Here is a 17,732-nt window from a genome sequence, read left to right on the forward strand (position 1 = left end):
AATTGAATCACAAGAAGTTGTCAGTTTCAGGAAAACAAGCCAACAGTGAGGCTGATGTCCACCGCCGAAATCCCAAAATAAATATATGACACATATTAATAAATCACACATTGACTTGTGTGCCTCAATCAAAGAATCAACAAACACATCTGGGTATAGTGTAAAATGTCATTTATTATTTATAAACAAATAAATGACTGTAACAAAATTAAAATAAAAACATTAATCAAATGAGCATTATACATGAGTAATCATTAACATGCAGCCACCCCTACCTATGAATCCTGTTGGGCTAAACTAGAGCCCCCATTTATGCCCAAAAGCATCCGCCGCTGGACTCCAGGAGAGTAAAGATACGTTTTAAGTTTCATCAAAATCAAATAAAAATTGTGACCTCGAGAGGGTCCATAACCTTTGTATTACATTATTAGGGTTTTACACTTATTCTTATTATTCTTATTATTTTTCCATTTGAGCATATCTCAGAAACTACTTGTCGGATCGATTCGATGTCTTCGGTTTTACTGGGAAAGTGGGTTTGACTTAAATTTTAAAGCTATTTCTAACGTTCTGCGACAATGCGAAATGTCCGAAATCACCGAAGTTGTCGTTTTTCGAAATTTTGCCGTATGTTATTAATAATTGTCGGATTGTAATATTTGATACATTTTGACAAAGCCGGAGACAAGGCACATAGCTACAGTTCTTTACATTTTTTATTTTCGACGAATCTTCGGAGATATTAATTAGGCGCCAAATTTTCAAAATTTAAATTTTTACGAAAAACTTTTTTATTAATTAAACATAAAATTTTCACCATTATTATTATTATTATTATTAGAGCATATTTCTAGTGCACCCTTTCATATAAAATGTTCAGGGGCACTTTACAAAGTGACAATTTAAATCATACATAAACAACAAGATTATGGACATGTTAACGATTGTATACAGATTCAGTTAAAAGCCTGATTAAATAAATGTGTTTTAAGTTGTTTTTTTAAAGAATAAAAAGATGTACAGCATCTTAAACTAAATGGTAGATTATTCCATAAAACAGGTGCTTGATAACTAAAAGAGCACTGACCATAAGAGACTAGTTGAACAGTTTTGGGCTTTAAAAGTAGTTAATCTGATTCACGTAATGTTTGGCCAGGTGTATTAAGTTCTAAAAGATCTGAGAGGTAAACAAAAGCTAAATTATTTAAACATTTAAAAGTAAGTAATAAAATCTTAAAATCAATTCGATATTTAACAGGTAACCAATGTAAATTATATAAAACAGGAGTTATGTGGTCATATTTCTTAGTTAAAGTAACAAGTCTAGCCGCAGTATTCTATACTTTTTGTAATTTATCTATAAGCTTTAAAGGTAAACCAATTAAAAGTGAATTAAAGTTATCTAATCAAGAAGTGACCAGAGAATTAACAAGTGACTTAGCGGCCTCTAAAGTTACACATTTACGTATTTTACCTATATTTCTAATATTGAAATAGCACAATTTACAAATATTTTTACTTGAGCTCCCATAAGCATAAAACTATCAAAGATTGCGCCAATATTACGAGCAGAATAAGATGAAAATATATCACAATTACCAATTACAACAGGGGGGTTATCATTTGCAGATTTACTTAATTGATGCCTTGAGCCTAATAACAAATATTCGGTTTTATCATCATTCAATGTGATGCCTTATGCCATTTCTAATTTCATAAAACTAATTTAACATTTTCATTATCACCGGAAGTAATGTAATTTTGTCAGGATCACTTACATGTAACAAATGTATACAATGAATTGATATTGCTGGATTTGGTTGATTCTGCGTACATTTTATTTGATGTGTGCAATGCTTATATGGAAACTTGTTTAATGGTTTCATGGGTACCGGAAGTGTCAATGGTAACAGGGCACCGGTGAAACCCGTCATTACTGCTTCGCAGTTCTAGTTATTATTATTATTATTCATCTTCTATAGCACTTCATTATATCCGGTGATATTTCTAAGCGCTTAACAAATGTCACATCACAGTTTGTAATAATATTTAAACAAGTGTGTTTTTAACTCCGATTTAAATTTAACAAAATTTGAAATTGCTCTAATTGATCTTGGTAGCTTATTCCACATATGGGCACCATTTATAGGGAAAGATAATTTTCCTCTGCGTCTCTTGTAAGCAGGCACAGATAGTAAAGTAGTATCTGTGGATAAACGAAGATTCAGTCTTTCCTGTTTGTAGAATAACTGTTTCATGTAGGAGGGAGCAGTATCCGAAAACAAAGCTTTATACACATTTGATAGAACTTTAAAGTCGATTCGGGCTTTCACAGGCAGCCAATGAAGACTTTTAAGAGTTTCTGTTACATGATCTCTACAAGATGATTTGGCAACTAGTCGAGCACAGTTATTTTGTACAACTTGAAGACGGTTAAGGGAGAAATCTGGAATGCCAGCCAGGAGTCCATTTCCATAGTCCAACTGAAATATGACAAGTGCTAATACAACTCTAGCACGTGAATCTTTAGTAAGATACCTCCTGATTCTGGATATTGGCTTTAATCTCATGTACATTTTACACATAGTATTGTTAACCTGTGGGATGAGAGACATTGTCTTGTCCATGATGAAACCAAGATTTCGTGCTTTACATGATGGTGAAATTTCTGTATCGCCGATGTTTAGCTTTGGTGAAAAGTTGAAACTGTTCAGTTTTGATCTTGGTAATATCATCAGGAATTCTGTCTTCTCATCGTTCAGCTTTAATTTGTTTTGATTCATCCATGAACGAATATCGCTGATACAGGATTCTAGCTTCTTTAGGGCACCGTGTATTGACATTTGGTCAGAAGGAATGAATGTGTTATACAATTGCGTATCATAGGCAAAACCATGTCTATGAATAATTTTACCAAGTGGAAGAACATAAAGTAAGAAAAGAAGTGGACCTAGTATCGATCCCTGTGGGACTCCAATGGACAGCGGTTTAGATACAGATTTGCTGCTATGAATATGGGCACATTGGCCTCTGTCAGATAAGACTTCAACCAATCCAGCGCCAATCCTTTGATTCCCACAGATAACTGCAGTCGATTGAACAGAATGCTATGGTCGATGGTATCAAATGCCACACTTAGATCTAGAAGTCTAAGGTTGATGCCAAGGTTGCTGTCCAGTGCTGCATCAATATATCAATATCAGCTTTTACCTTCAAGAGTGCTGTCTCTGTGCTGTGACCTTCTTTATAAGCAGACTGCAGTGGTTCATGGGCTACAGATGGATAGAGAACAAGCTAAAAAAAAATGTGATTCTTTGTACAATCAGGGGCAATAATCCAGAAAGTTATGGCCTGAAATGCGCAAATATCAAAAGGGACTGATATCTTTGGGAGATAAAGATATAGTAGAATCTGTATTAAGCAGCCACTCAAGGGAATTTTCCTGACTGGCCGCCTAGCAGGAGTGACTGCTTAATAAAATCTGAGTGTTTGTTAGTGCTGACATCAAGGAAATTTTACGCTTGGATGCATTGGGAGCAAACATCAATATTTGCATCAGTAAATTTGGCCGTTGCAGAAACTTGTTTGGGACAAAAATTATTTGACACAAATCTCTGATATATATCTTCAGTAAATGTGTAATTTTGTACCAACATATTGATACTACCGTCTACCACTGTGATGTATTCAATATTATTTTTCCATTTTTGTGAAGAAAATCCATGAATTAATTTTATTTTATCAAAAAGCACATGTCCCAAAAAAACATTGCTGAATTTGTCACCGATTTTTAGGGGGTGTAACTCTGTGTGTAATATAGGAGGCACTAAAACTTCTGTTTAGCAACAAAGTGGCAATGGTAAAAAGATACTTGACGGTATTATTAGGTACAGGTAATCCCGCGTTCATTGTTATTTTAACTGATCGGTTGGGGAATAGATAATTAACTATTAATCACGGGATTAGCGGAGGTGCTACATCGAAGTACGACAAGATGGTATCATTCAACAATGGGCGTTGAATAAGCGCTATTTTGCTAAATTTAGTAGTAAAATAGTGACCGCTGGTTGCGTTAGAGGAGTGGCCGTTTCATCAAAATTGGGTGAAAATTGTGACCTCTAGCAGGTTCACAAGCTAAAAACGTGATTTTTCGTATAATCAGGGGCAATAATCCATGAAGTTATGGTCCGATACATGCTAATGGCGAAAGGAACCGAGATCTTTGGGAGATAGACCTATATTTTAAGTTTCATCACAATTGGATAAAATTGTGACCTGTAGAATGTCCACAAACGGACATACTGATGGCCTGGGGCGATAGCATAATACATCCACATGAAAATGTGGGTGTATAAAAATGAAAACCCAACGAAGATCGTTGACAAATAACCGAAATATGGGGAATCAGATTTTAGTGCCATCCATCAAACCCTTCCTGTTTGTCAAATATGATCCAATTTATATTTGATTCCACGGAGGCCAACAGAATCTACCTTGCCAGAATGTTAATATTGTACCATGCATAGTCTTGGCCTTAACTTCGGACTAAAATCGCCAAAAAAAAAAAAATAAAATCAATAAAAACTCTTACTAAACAATAGGTGTATCGTGATATTTTACCATACTATGTTATCATCTTCAATACCAGTGAAAAATATTGAAAGAAAGGAATGTTCTCGAATTTCGTTCACTTGACTAAGATCACTTGCTTTGTTTATCATGACTGCTCATTAGCCCATAACCAATGTTTGCTATCAGTTGGCTATAGTTTGAACCATCAGTGGTGTTTATATTCTATATTTTAACATCCAGCTGTTTGTTTTATGAGGGAGGGTTGGGTGGCACTGTATCATAAGGTTTGTCATTAAGTAAACTGGTGTGATTTCAATTCCCCAGTTGTAAGTGACAAGGAGCAGGGTCGCCTGTCAAACATCAAGGGTTTCCTTCCTACGCACAAGCAAATTATTGAAATAAAATTAAACCAGATGTTAAATTAAACCGAAATGACCTAGTTTGTGTGTGTACTAAACCCCATCTCTCTCTCTCTGTTTTATGGTCTTTTGAACTAGAGATCTAGAAATTATAACATAAAATTAAATATTAGAAAATTAAAAAATTAATATCAATACCAGCTGCTATCCATAAACTGACATGTTATAACTAATAAAAACATAAATATAACATAAAATTAAATATTAGAAAATTAAAAAATTAATATCAATACCAGTTGCCATCCATAAACTGACATGTTATAAATAATAAAAACATAAATATATCAATATAGCAAAATGTTCAGTCACAGCAATAGCATCTTGGCAATCAAGACTATAGACCTACTTCCTCTATAGAACAGAACTTCCAGAAACCATGAAGAGTGGGTGAATAAATTTCTCAACTCTTTCATCAGATTTCATCCTAAGAACATAGAATAAGACATTACCTCAACTAAGTACAGCAGTGTATTAGGCTCAACTTTAGCCTAAACCTTGCTCATCAGTGCTTTGATTTTATTAATCCCATCAAAGGACTAATTACACTGAGAAGTAGTAAGAGTGAGATTTGTACGTTTAGGGCATAGATATCTCCCGATTTTGGTAAATTTCTATGAATATCGGTAAAATTCTAATTATTGCAACAAATCTAATACGAAGAGGCTAAAATCTGTAGGTACGGTGTGTTAATTAACAGGGGTGAGAAATTGACTGAGTGGTGATATAATTATCGCTAGGGGTGAAAATCTCGGCGACGGTGTGTTTTCTGTACCGGTGTGTTAATTAACAAACGGGTTAAAAACGACTGACACAGTGTGTATTCTTTGTTTGGTGAGTTTTCTCGAAAGCGTGTTATAACTGCACCAAAGGTGTTTTATCAAGGACCAACAGGCTTTATCTGACGCGTAGGTGTTAAATCCAATCTACCGTGCGAAATCTTGTTCGACAGTGTTTTACGCAGATCGGTCTTTGTTAAGTGTAGGTCTTTATACATGGATTTATACGTCCTGTAGTTACATTTGTTCGTTCTTATACGTATTTCATTTCTTGGTGAATACTACGTGTTTTATACTTCGTACCATAGTCAGGCTGCAATTATTTATATATTTGTCTTTTTGTGGGTTTAATTTGTTTATATATTATCGTGCGTACCACTGAAGTATAAATGAACGTTATTTACCGATAACCGGACCAGCTTCCATTGATATCAGACTAACGAATCTGTTTCGAAAAGCAAGTTTATAAATATAAAATCGAGCAATTGATGAAAAACTATTGGTTTCGTCATGTCTTTATTTACTACACGTGGGCGTTTTAATGCATAAATATATTTTTTCTTACCTGGGTTCTAAAAAGGACTATCCAAGAAAAATTTAATTTCCACATATATAACAAATGATAATTCACATATCAAATAACACTAATGCAAATAGGGACATGCGCCGGCGGTGATATTGTCCATTGACCTTTGACTTAATATGGAAATAGAGGCTTTACAAGAACAGCTAAATTTAAACACTTGTTAATATTCTATTGTTGACGATTGTATGAAATAGCTTTATTATTTTTCTCCCGGTACTAATAAGCTACGGGTCGAGTGGATCCAATTTTTATTATGTGATTTATCAACGTGATGACAGATCGAGAGCACGGGCTCCATGTGTCTATTTATAAAAGCATGCAATCACCTTTGGAGTTAGCTTCCAGTCTAAAACGACTTTAAAATCTCTTTTGTTATTTCGGTCGCTTTATTTGAAAAGATTTTCATAATATGCCGTAGTAATTTGTGATTTTGTTTTTATTGTAATTTCGAAATCTAAATATTTAATATTTATTCTTGGGTACGGGTTTAGAATAGTGTTATAGCATGATTTATTGTTAAAGATCTGTTAATTCTGAAACAACAATTTATTGCTGTAGTGATCAATTTCAACATTTTCGTTATACATGTATTCTAAAGTCATAGTTTTAAACTTAAATAGCTTCATTTACAATATTTCCTGCCATATATTATGCTAAATTGAGTCCCACGTCATAAAAGTCTTCAACTATTAGAACCGTGCATAGCACACATTATGTCCAGAATTTGACGTTTTAACAGCTTAATTATTAAATTTGATAAAGAAAACTATTACAGAACAACAATAATTTCTTATACACCTTTGATGTAATTAATTGTCCGTTTGACAAATTACGGTTTTGAAATAGGATACACAACACATCTATATTAATTTACAGGGTCATATTTTGAATTTTAATAAACCAAGGTTCATTCAAGAAAATTATTGTTGTATTCTGATAAATTAAGTGTACCTGGGCCCTGTTTTTCGAAATCTTAACTAAGATAAAACACATTCACTAAAATTGTTGAGCTGGGGCAATAATTAATTTATTGCCCCTAATAAAGTCTGGCAATTAACAGTTGTTATATAACATCTAGGTCAACGGTGATCCAAGTTGGTGTTCAGCGAAGCGTACTTCCTGCTCTGATGGCAGTTTATGTTGTAATATTATGTGACTTGGAAATACGTTCAATAATTTAACAAATTCAAGAAGAAGAAGAACAACCAAAGGCATCAAATTTTCACATACATGTATTTCCAATACGACAATTTTTTTGTTTTGAAATATACTGTAGAAAAATAACTTAGTCCTCTAACTTAAGTACCACATGATAATAATGTAATAGTTAGTATTTCATTGTATTTAAATCTTATAATCCCTCTTGTTGTTTTCAAGTATCGTGAATGTATCGGAATCGAAATCCCAGATAGGATATAAATTTTGATATTATATGTAAGATATGCTTACAATTATACTCAGTTTTGATATTATTTGTAAGATATGCTTACAATTATACTCATACTCATCGATCACTTTAGAGAATTTTGGCGATGGTAAATGTAGCAAATGGTGGACCACCTTATTCTCACTCGATAATCGTCGCTATTTGATTCATTCTTGCATTTCCCATCAATGGTGATAGTACAATTTGAAATAATAATATCCGATTAGTCATGTTTGTATATTTTACAAGCCGTATGAAGCCACGGTTTAACTATCAAAATAATTGATTCTCTTCGAAAAGAATTGACGGCCATTTTGAATATTTCCTTCTAGCTCACTCTTAAATTCCACTTGTTGACCATGTTTCTTTTGAATCGCCCTAATATTACACAAAATGTCATTATTGGAGCAGAGCTAATACGCATCGAAGGGAATGCTTCGGCCCATATCAACTGCCAATTAAAGAAAAAATAAATACAGCAGATAATTTATACGTCACAATTTAATTAAAACATTTTATATATGAAGGCATATGCATATATCAATAATGTAATAATAAATAATGGTATTGCTTGTACTTTTGTCTTGTCTATTTTACTTGTGTGTTTGAACATTTCTCTGATTATAATATCGCTTGGGCTGGGGTTTTTTTCATTTGAGATACTAACCGAAATTTCCTATGAGAAACAAAATAAATTGTATACATGTTGATAAAATATCAAGCTTTATTCAAATGAGATGATATAGAAGTAAAACATACATTTATGTCATTGCAATAAGACCAACACTGAATAGACCACAGTATGTCATTCTTGAATTAAGTGTAACAGGTAAAAAGAGTCACACTCCATCCAACTATTTCAGCAAATCCATTAACAGTGTCGCCTTTCGGTCTGAGATCAAAGGGGGTCTGAGATCAAAGGGCAATATTTCGTGTGAAAAGCGTGCTCTCCGGATAGTATAAATTCTATAATAAGGATGAGACTGAATCTTGTCTGCGATATCACCTTGGTGGAAGCGGACGTAAAATACAACTAACTAACAACAACTGAGACTGAATCCACTGTACCTGTGCTTTATCCAATTGCAAACGATGGGAATATTAAGTGATGTGTTTAAATTTAGCTGTTCTCGTAAAACCCATATTTCCATAGGTCGCGATCGTAATAGGTCGGAATTGTGTATGCCAAGACAAGCTTGTTACACAAAGTGTGATGGAATCAGAGCATACCAGAATATGTTCGACGATCAGCTCCACGTGTTGGAGGCAGACATGAGTTCCTATTATTAGACATGATTAGTGTTATTTGGTTTGTGATTTATCTATTGTTATATAGTGATGGAATTCTGTTTCCTTGGATAGCCCTATTTACGACCCAGGTAAGAAATACATTTATAAAATATAACGGTGACGAAACTTACAGGTTATCTTTAATTGCGAGATTTTTTGTTTAAAATTGTGCTTTCAAAAAAGATTAGAGCATTTGATATCAATAGAGATTAGAATATATCGGATAATCAAATGAAGATTTAGCAGGATATCGGTAATAACGATATTGCATGCGACTGATTTTAAGACACACGCATTGGTACGCACGATAATATATAAACAAATTAAACCCACAAAAAAGACAAATATATAAATAATTGCAGCCCGACTCTCGATCTGTCATCACGTTGATAAATCACATAATAAAAATTGGATCCACTCGACCCGTAGTTTATTAGTACCGGGAGAAAAATAATAAAGCTATTTCATACAATCGTCAACAATAGAAATATTAACAAGTGTTTAAATTTAGCTGTTCTTGTAAAGCCTCTATTTCCATATTAAGTCAAAGGTCAATGGACAATATCACCGCCGGCGCATGTCCCTATTTGCATTAGTGGTATCTGATATGTGAATTATCATTTGTTATATATGTGGAAATTAAATTTTTCTTGGATAGTCCTTTTTACAACCCGGGTAAGAAAAAATACATTTATGCATTAAAACGCCCACGTGTAGTAAATATAGACATGACGAAACCAATAGTTTTTCATCAATTGCTCGATTTTATATTTATAAACTTGCTTTTCGAAACAGATTCGTTAGTCTGATATTAATGGAGGCTGGTCCGGTTATCGGTAAATAACGTTCATTTATACTTCAGTAGTACGCACGATAATATATAAACAAATTAAACCCACAAAAAGACAAATATATAAATAATTGCAGCCCGACTATGGTACGAAGTATAAAACACGTAGTATTCACCAAGAAATGAAATACGTATAAGAACGAACAAATGTAACTACAGGACGTATAAATCCATGTATAAAGACCTACACTTAACAAAGACCGTTCTGCGTAAAACATTGTCGAACAAGATTTCGCACGGTAGATTGGATTTAACACCTACGCGTCAGATAAAGCCTGTTGGTCCTTGATAAAACACCTTTGGTGCAGTTATAACACGCTTTCGAGAAAACTCACCAAACAAAGAATACACACAGTGTCAGTCGTTTTTAACCCGTTCGTTAATTAACACACCGGTACAGAAAACACACCGTCGCCGAGATTTTCACCCCTAGCGATAATTATATCACCACTCAGTCAATTTCTCACCCCTGTTAATTAACACACCGTACCTACAGATTTTAGCCTCTTCGTATTAGATTTGTTGCGATAATTAGAATTTTACCGATATTCATAGAAATTTACCAAAATCGGGAGATATCTATGCCCTAAACGTACAAATCTCACTCTTACTACTTCTCAGTGTTAATAACATCACAATAGGTTTATGACTGGTAGCCTATATATAATACATCACTGCACAGCTTCATATATATAAACTCTATAAAGCTAGAAATTGCCAGAAGTCACTACCAGCTTCACTATATGGACAAGACTAGTAATTATTTCCCCTTATTTCATGATGGACGAATGTAGTGCGAGTTATAAATAGACAATTTTTCCCTTAATTTTTTTCTCCCCTCTTCCTGCATTTTTAGGTTGACTTTTTGGTCTAGAATTGGAGAAAAGGGATCAAATTTGCAATTTCATAGCAGTTTTGGGTAATACTGATGATATTACAGCGGAGGGATAGGGGGTGTAAAGTGTCTTTCTGCAGAGCAATCATTGTGTCGGAAGTGAGATTTTCACCACTGTCAACTTCAAATCCGTGTAGCAAAAAATCTAAACGGTCAACCCCCTACAAAATTATGATGAGGAGATTGCCAAATGCTGTCCCCATTGTGCCTATAAAGATTGGAACCAACGGAATGTTGAGCAAAAAGCTACAGCCTGTGATGTTACAGTCATTTAACATTGAGGTCAATGGACAAATAATTGCTAGTCTGAGTCCTGATGATATAAAGAAGCATGGCCGACTCGGGATGTTGATATTTTTTCAACGGCTTATTTCCTGAAGTTTTGAATGGAAAGTGTCAGAAATGGTAAGAATACTGCTTTTTTATTGCCCAGCAGTAAGTTTTTTGACTATTTGGTATCAAAATAGCCATGATTGGGGGTATCCGTTGGTTGAGTGTGAACTTTGGGTTGTAAATGTGTAACATTTTGTTCACAATGATATCAAAACATGGTTAGGTCTAAATATTAAGGCCAACTCAACTGCAGATTTGGTCTAAAGTCATGAGATGTAAACAAGACTGACCCTAACCCTAACCCAAGACCCAGTCCTTACCCTAACCCTAACCCACAATCTTGTCAAAAAGCATGTAGCCTAGGCCTAAGCCAAGACCTAGTTCTGACTCTAGCCCAAACCCACAATTGTGTCAAAAAATCATGTGCCCTAACCCTATTTACATGTTGTGACCTTGAACTAAGTCTGCATTTGGCCTTAACATTTAGACCTAACATGTTTTTGACATCATACAATGAAATGTTAACATGTACACTCCAAAATTCACACCTGTGTGACTTTTGACCAAACATGCAGTTGGCCTTAATATTTAGACCGAACCTCAAAACATGGCATCTACCTTTGAGATTGGCTTAGACTTATGTGACACTCAAGGTTTACTTTTTTACTGATTGTTAACTGGTTTCTTTTTGGAGAAATAAAGAGGTTTATTTCTATTTCCAGTTGAAACCATATTTTTTTCTTATTTTCTCACTGTTTTTTATTGCATATTTATCCCCAGCCTCCTATCATTTCAGGTGCCAGGGTAATGTTTCATAGAGTGGAATGATTGACCTCAACACAAGTATTAAAAAAAAAAGAAGCAAAACAGGTGAGATAAATGTGCATTTCATAGACTTTAAGAAGTACATCCAACCTGATCCCCACTTCTGCTCACTAATAGTAATGGGCTGGAAATTTGGTACTGCACAGGCCTGTCTTCTCCCCTTGACATTTAACTGAATGACAGAATTCCATATTTTGACCATTTTCTGGATGTCAATGACCGTTTCCCTGGATAGTATTCGCCCCAGAATTCTCATTCTCATCCAAATTTAACATTTCAGGTCTACATCTCAAAACCTGATGTCTTCCTGGACTGGCTTTAGGAGAACGATGATGCATATCAATTTCATCCCTGATCTCTATGACACCTGTGGTGGAAGTGGAGGGCAAATCGTAATCAGTTTGGGTTCCAGCCCCGAGGACCTCTGTAAACTTTGCTTTTTGGTGATGACTTAATTTCTGAGCTTGAAAAGGACGCTTGTGTGTTTATCATGGCCTCTCATATTGGAAGATAACATTAATGGCTTGTGTGTTGATCGACGGTTGTGCATATCTCTTGGTCAGGAAAGTTGTAGGCACCATCGCCATTGTAAATCATTTGACAGGCCTGAGTGAACAGGGCGACCTATGATTGGTCAGCAATGTACCAGATTCCATACTGGGGGGTGGGGATGAAAAAACTGTTGTGGTGTTACATAATCAGATTATTTCAACTTACTTATCCTGTGGAAATACAGCTATATAGGAGGTATTTTGAAATTCATAGGCACTACATGTTTCAACATCTTAGATTTGACCACAATTTGGCACTTGAAACTATGTTAACAGAGAAAAACTGTGTGGTTTTCGATGAAAGTGTTAAAAGTCTAATATTGCATCATGATTACTGTTTTAAAGTATTTTTGTGTTTGATTTATATTTAATTCATCTCATCTTTTTGAAGAATGCATTTATGTTCAAAAATAAAAAATGTTCTGTGGAATTCAAAATTCATGTGCTTTTAAATTATCAGATTCCAACCTGGGGGGTGGGGATGAAATGTTTCAACATTTTAGATTTGACCACAATTTGGCACTTGAAATTAAGATAACAGAGAAAAACTGTGTGGTTTTCGATGAAAGTGTTAAAAAGTCTAATATTGCATCATGATTACTGTTTTAAAGTATTTTCGTGTTTGATTTATATTGAATTTATCTCATCTTTTTACAGAATGCATTTATGTTCAAAAATAAAAATGTTCTGTTTAATTCAAATTTCATGTGCTTTTAAATTTCTGTCTGAAATTCCGCAGTTTTCTGATGTATTATAGTGTTTGCATATATGTTTGTTTATTAGATAACAACAGATTTGTTTAAACTGCAGAAACATGTGAGGTATATAGGACTAAGACTAGTAATTATTTCCCCTTATTTCATGATGGACGAATGTAGTGCTAGTTATAAATAGACAATTTTTCCCTTAATTTTTTTCTCCCCTCTTCCTGCATTTTTGGGTTGACTTTTTGGTCTAGAATTGGAGAAAAGGGACCAAATTTGCAATTTCATAGCAGTTTTGGGTAGGCCTAATACTGATGATATTACAGCGGAGGGATAGGGGGTGTAAAGTGTCTTTCTGCAGAGCAATCATTGTGTCGGAAGTGAGATTTTCACCCCTGTCAACTTCAAATCTGTGTAGCAAAAAATCTAAATGGTCAACCCGCTACAAAATTACGATGAGGAGATTGCCAAATGTTGTCCCCATTGTGCCTATAAAGATTGGAACCAACCGAATGTTGAGCAAAAAGCTACAGCCTGTGATGTTACAGTCATTTAACATTGAAATCAATGGGCAAATAATTGCTAGTCTGAGTCCATATAGTCCAGGCATTTATAGTAAATAAAGCAAGAATGCTATATGTGTATGCTCTACTGAACACTACACGTACTAGGCTGCACAACAACAAAAACAGCCATTTATAAATTATAAAATACATACCACCAGATTAGATAAATTATAGAAGACATATTGACATTGAAAAGGCCATTTATTCATTAAATGACACATATTTGAATTATTTAAATGACAGATAAGATAAGATAAGATGTTTATTGCATCAAAACGTCCATGAAGGACAGCATATATATACACTTAGACATAGTCATATACATTCAATAATACATATTACATAGACAACTCAATACATTCATACAAACAGTATACTACATGTACAACTGTACATGTATATCAAATAGTAAGTGCAGGAGGACCGCACTACACGCAAAACAAAAATCTACAAGATAAAACTGCGGACAAGACAGAAAATAGACATTGCACCAAAAAAACAAATATCAAATCAAGTGAATGGAAGGGGTTTCAGTTACATGTAGTTGCCACCAAATTTGATTTAGCTCTCTTATCAAAAGCCAATAACACATATAAAGCCACTGCCTTGGCAATCAATTTTGGTGGTGTAAAGAGATTAATAAAATTGTAGGAAATCTTATGATTTATTGAGAAGGCTGGGTATAAATGGGCTTGGCGTATTTCTTCATACTTGCTACAGTATAGCAAAAAATGTTGCTCGTTTTCGATCAAATTTAAATCGCAAAATTTGCATCGACGCTAATCAGCAGGAATTTTTTTGTATCGGCCCCTCTCTATTTCTAAGTGATGCGTACTGAGTCTAAGTGTGGTCATAGCTTTCATATGATCTCTATTTTTAACCGAATATAAATAGTCTGGAGAGTTAAATTTTGATTCGAGGGATTTCTTTATATTCTCTTTATTTAGCAAATGAATATGATTTATTTGGAGTTCCGAAGTTAAACTATTGATTGCGGCTGACGAAGATAATTTTTCATTTTTAGAGGATATAGTTTTATCTTCAGTATAGGCTGCTGAAAGTAGAGGAAATATCTGTTTCATCCTGACATCGTTTAGCCTTTTATGATACATAAGCATGCAGGTATAAGTGTCTAACGTTAGTGGGAAGATTCCTAGTTCCGCAATACATCCAAGGTTGGTTGACTTAAGTGGTTGATTCAAAATGGATTTGCATATTTTTATAGTTAGTTGGTTTAGATTAATTTTTTCCCATTTTTGAACTGCAAATTTTTGGCTGTGCACCAATTCAGCTCCCCATATATCAGAGGCGTAAGTTGCTATTTGTTTGATAATGGCCTGGTACAGTTTGATCAAGACGTCTGTAAAGTGGGTTTGGAAAATATGCTAAATTACTTTCATCATAAATATTACAACTAATAACACAATATGATAATGATTCAAGCACTGGGTAATGGAGACAGAATAAGGTACGTGCTATGATTATCAATTAAGTGCAATGATGTGACATTCATTTACACACCATTAATATACTTAACAAACTTTCTTACAAAATATCTATCTTACATATATGAGCAAAATTAGTAAACCTCTGATCAAAGATGGGGGGGGGGGTCTTTCACCGCCTCATAAAATACTAATGAAATACATATTGTCATAAAATAACAGAAAGATAATAATAAAATCTATATATAGGGTGGGCAGGGAGAGTTTCTAACACATGCAATTATCATCACTGTAATCCAGGTATCATTTAATCTTGTGTATCTAGCTCTAATTTCTTTCACATTCGTTTAATATCAAATCTTTGTTTAAAAATTAGTAAAAATACCAAAAATCATCTAATTTGTACTTGTGTCCAGTTTAAAGCTGACTGATTAATTTTGATAAAGAGGGTCCAATGTGAAATAACCACAATTTACTGTGCTAGTCAACCATCAAACAAGCATATATGTGAATCACACACTGTGCGAATCAACCACCTTAAAACTTGCTTTATATATACTAATGTCCAAAAGAAAGTATACACACTAAAAATATGACTAAGTTTTATTTTGATTAAAAACATTTGAAATAACATTACTGGGTTTGTCTCTTGCGTCCAAACTCAATATTTCTAAGCAAAATAAACAAGCGGTTGCCATGCAAGATACGCCCACATTTTGCAAGAGATGGACAGAGAACATGCTCAAAAAAAAGAAGTGATTTTTTCGTACAATCAAGGGCCATAATTCAGGAAGTTATGATCCAATATGTGCAAATATAGACAGGAACCAAGATCTTTGGGTTATAAATATGTATTTCAAGTTTCATCAAAATCGGATCAAAACTGTGACCTCTATAGGGTCCACAACCTTGATATACCATATTTTTACGCTATTTGAGAACGAACGGCGACCATTTTGTCTGTCAATTTTGGGCCAATTTTCACGAAATTCGAACTCTGTCGTCCTTAGGGTGTAACGGTGACATTATAATACGTTTTTTTAAATCTGATAAAAATTATGACCTATATAGGGTCCACAAGCTAAAAACGCGATTTTTCGTACAATCAGGGACCATAATTCAGGAAGTTAAGGTCCTATATGCGCGAATATCGAAAGGAACCGAGATCTTTGGGTTATAAAATTACATTTCAAGTTTCAACAAAATCAGACAAAAATTGTGACCTCTATAGGGTCCACAACCTTGATATACCATATTTTTTACGCTATTTGAGAACGAACGGCGGCCATTTTGTCTGTCAATTTTGGGTCGATTTTCACGAAATTCGAAGTCAGTCGTCCTTAGGGTGTAACGGTGTTATAATAATACGGGTTTTTAAACCGGATAAAAATTATGACTTCTACAGGGTACACAAGCTAAAAACGCGATTTTTCGTACAATCAGGGGCCATAATTCAGGAAGTTACAGTCCGATATGCACGAATATCGAAAGGAACCGAGATCTTTGGGTTATAAACTTACATTTCAAGTTTCAACAAAATCGGATAAAAATTGTGACCTCTATAGGGTCCACAACTTTGATATACCATATTTTTACGCTATTTGAGAACGAACGGCGGCCATTTTGTCTGTCAATTTTGGGCCGATTTTCACGAAATTCGAACTCAGTCGTCCTTAGGGTATAACGGTGATATAATAATACGTCTTTTTAAATCGGATTAAAATTATGACCTCTATAGGGTCCACAAGCTAAAAACATGATTTTTCGTACAATCAGGGGCCATAATTCCGGAAGTTACGGTCCGATATGCGCGAATATCAAAAGGAACTGAGATCTTTGGGTTATAAACTTATATTTCAAGTTTCAACAAAATCGGATTAAAAATTGTGACCTCTATAGGGTCCACAAGCTAAAAACGTGATTTTTCGTACAAACAGGGGCCATAATCCATGAAGTTTCGATCCGATACATGCCAATATCGAAAGCAGCCGAGATTATTTTGGGATAAAGCTATATTTCAAGTTTCGTCAAAATCGGACAAGAATTGTGACCTGTAGAGAGTCCACAAACAAATTGTGGACCGACGGACAGGGGCGACGACAATATACGTCCACATGAAAATGTGGGCGTATAAAAAAGCGAAACAGATTGACATTGTACCCAAATGCCGCATATGATGGAAAACGACTTTGGTTGATGCAGCACGAAATGCACAGTGTATACTTTCTTTTGGACATCAGTATATGTAAGGCACCTATGACCAGGTAAACATTACAGATTAGCCTGAAGCCTAATCAAAGTCAACTCTGTAATTATATTAGAGAGACATGGTTTCATAAATTATTATCTATTGTCCAGTTAATCCAGTAGACATGAATGTATTAAAGTTAGGGTTACTAAGAAACAAAGCTAAAGGTATAAAAGTCCTGAAAATTGTATATTGAAAAAAAGGCGAGTTGACCACAGGCAGGCAGCAGGACATATTGAAGGGCAG

At 34.5% G+C, this 17,732-nt stretch overlaps 1 protein-coding gene and 1 long non-coding RNA gene across 5 annotated transcripts in view; one reads left to right on the forward strand and one right to left on the reverse strand.

Annotated features, from left to right (window-relative positions):
* The window catches only part of LOC126816087 (uncharacterized), a 90,686-nt gene extending 77,468 nt beyond the window's left edge, over positions 1 to 13,218 (forward strand). The window contains exons 1-3 of one of the 4 annotated variants that reach the window (XR_008787534.1): positions 5,332 to 5,374; positions 11,944 to 12,017; positions 12,253 to 13,218. This is a non-coding gene — a long non-coding RNA (uncharacterized LOC126816087). Of the gene's footprint in view, positions 1 to 5,331; positions 5,379 to 10,573; positions 11,220 to 11,943; positions 12,018 to 12,252 lie in introns of those variants that run through there. The other 3 variants (XR_008787535.1, XR_007678234.2, XR_008787533.1) reach the window with 3 other exon arrangements.
* The window catches only part of LOC126816084 (transmembrane protein 45B), a 57,680-nt gene that overhangs the window by 5,821 nt on the left and 34,127 nt on the right, over positions 1 to 17,732 (reverse strand). The gene's annotated exons all lie outside the window — the stretch shown is intronic.

This window comes from Patella vulgata, chromosome 3, assembly GCF_932274485.2.
Source record: "Patella vulgata chromosome 3, xgPatVulg1.2, whole genome shotgun sequence".
NCBI lineage: Eukaryota > Metazoa > Mollusca > Gastropoda > Patellidae > Patella > Patella vulgata.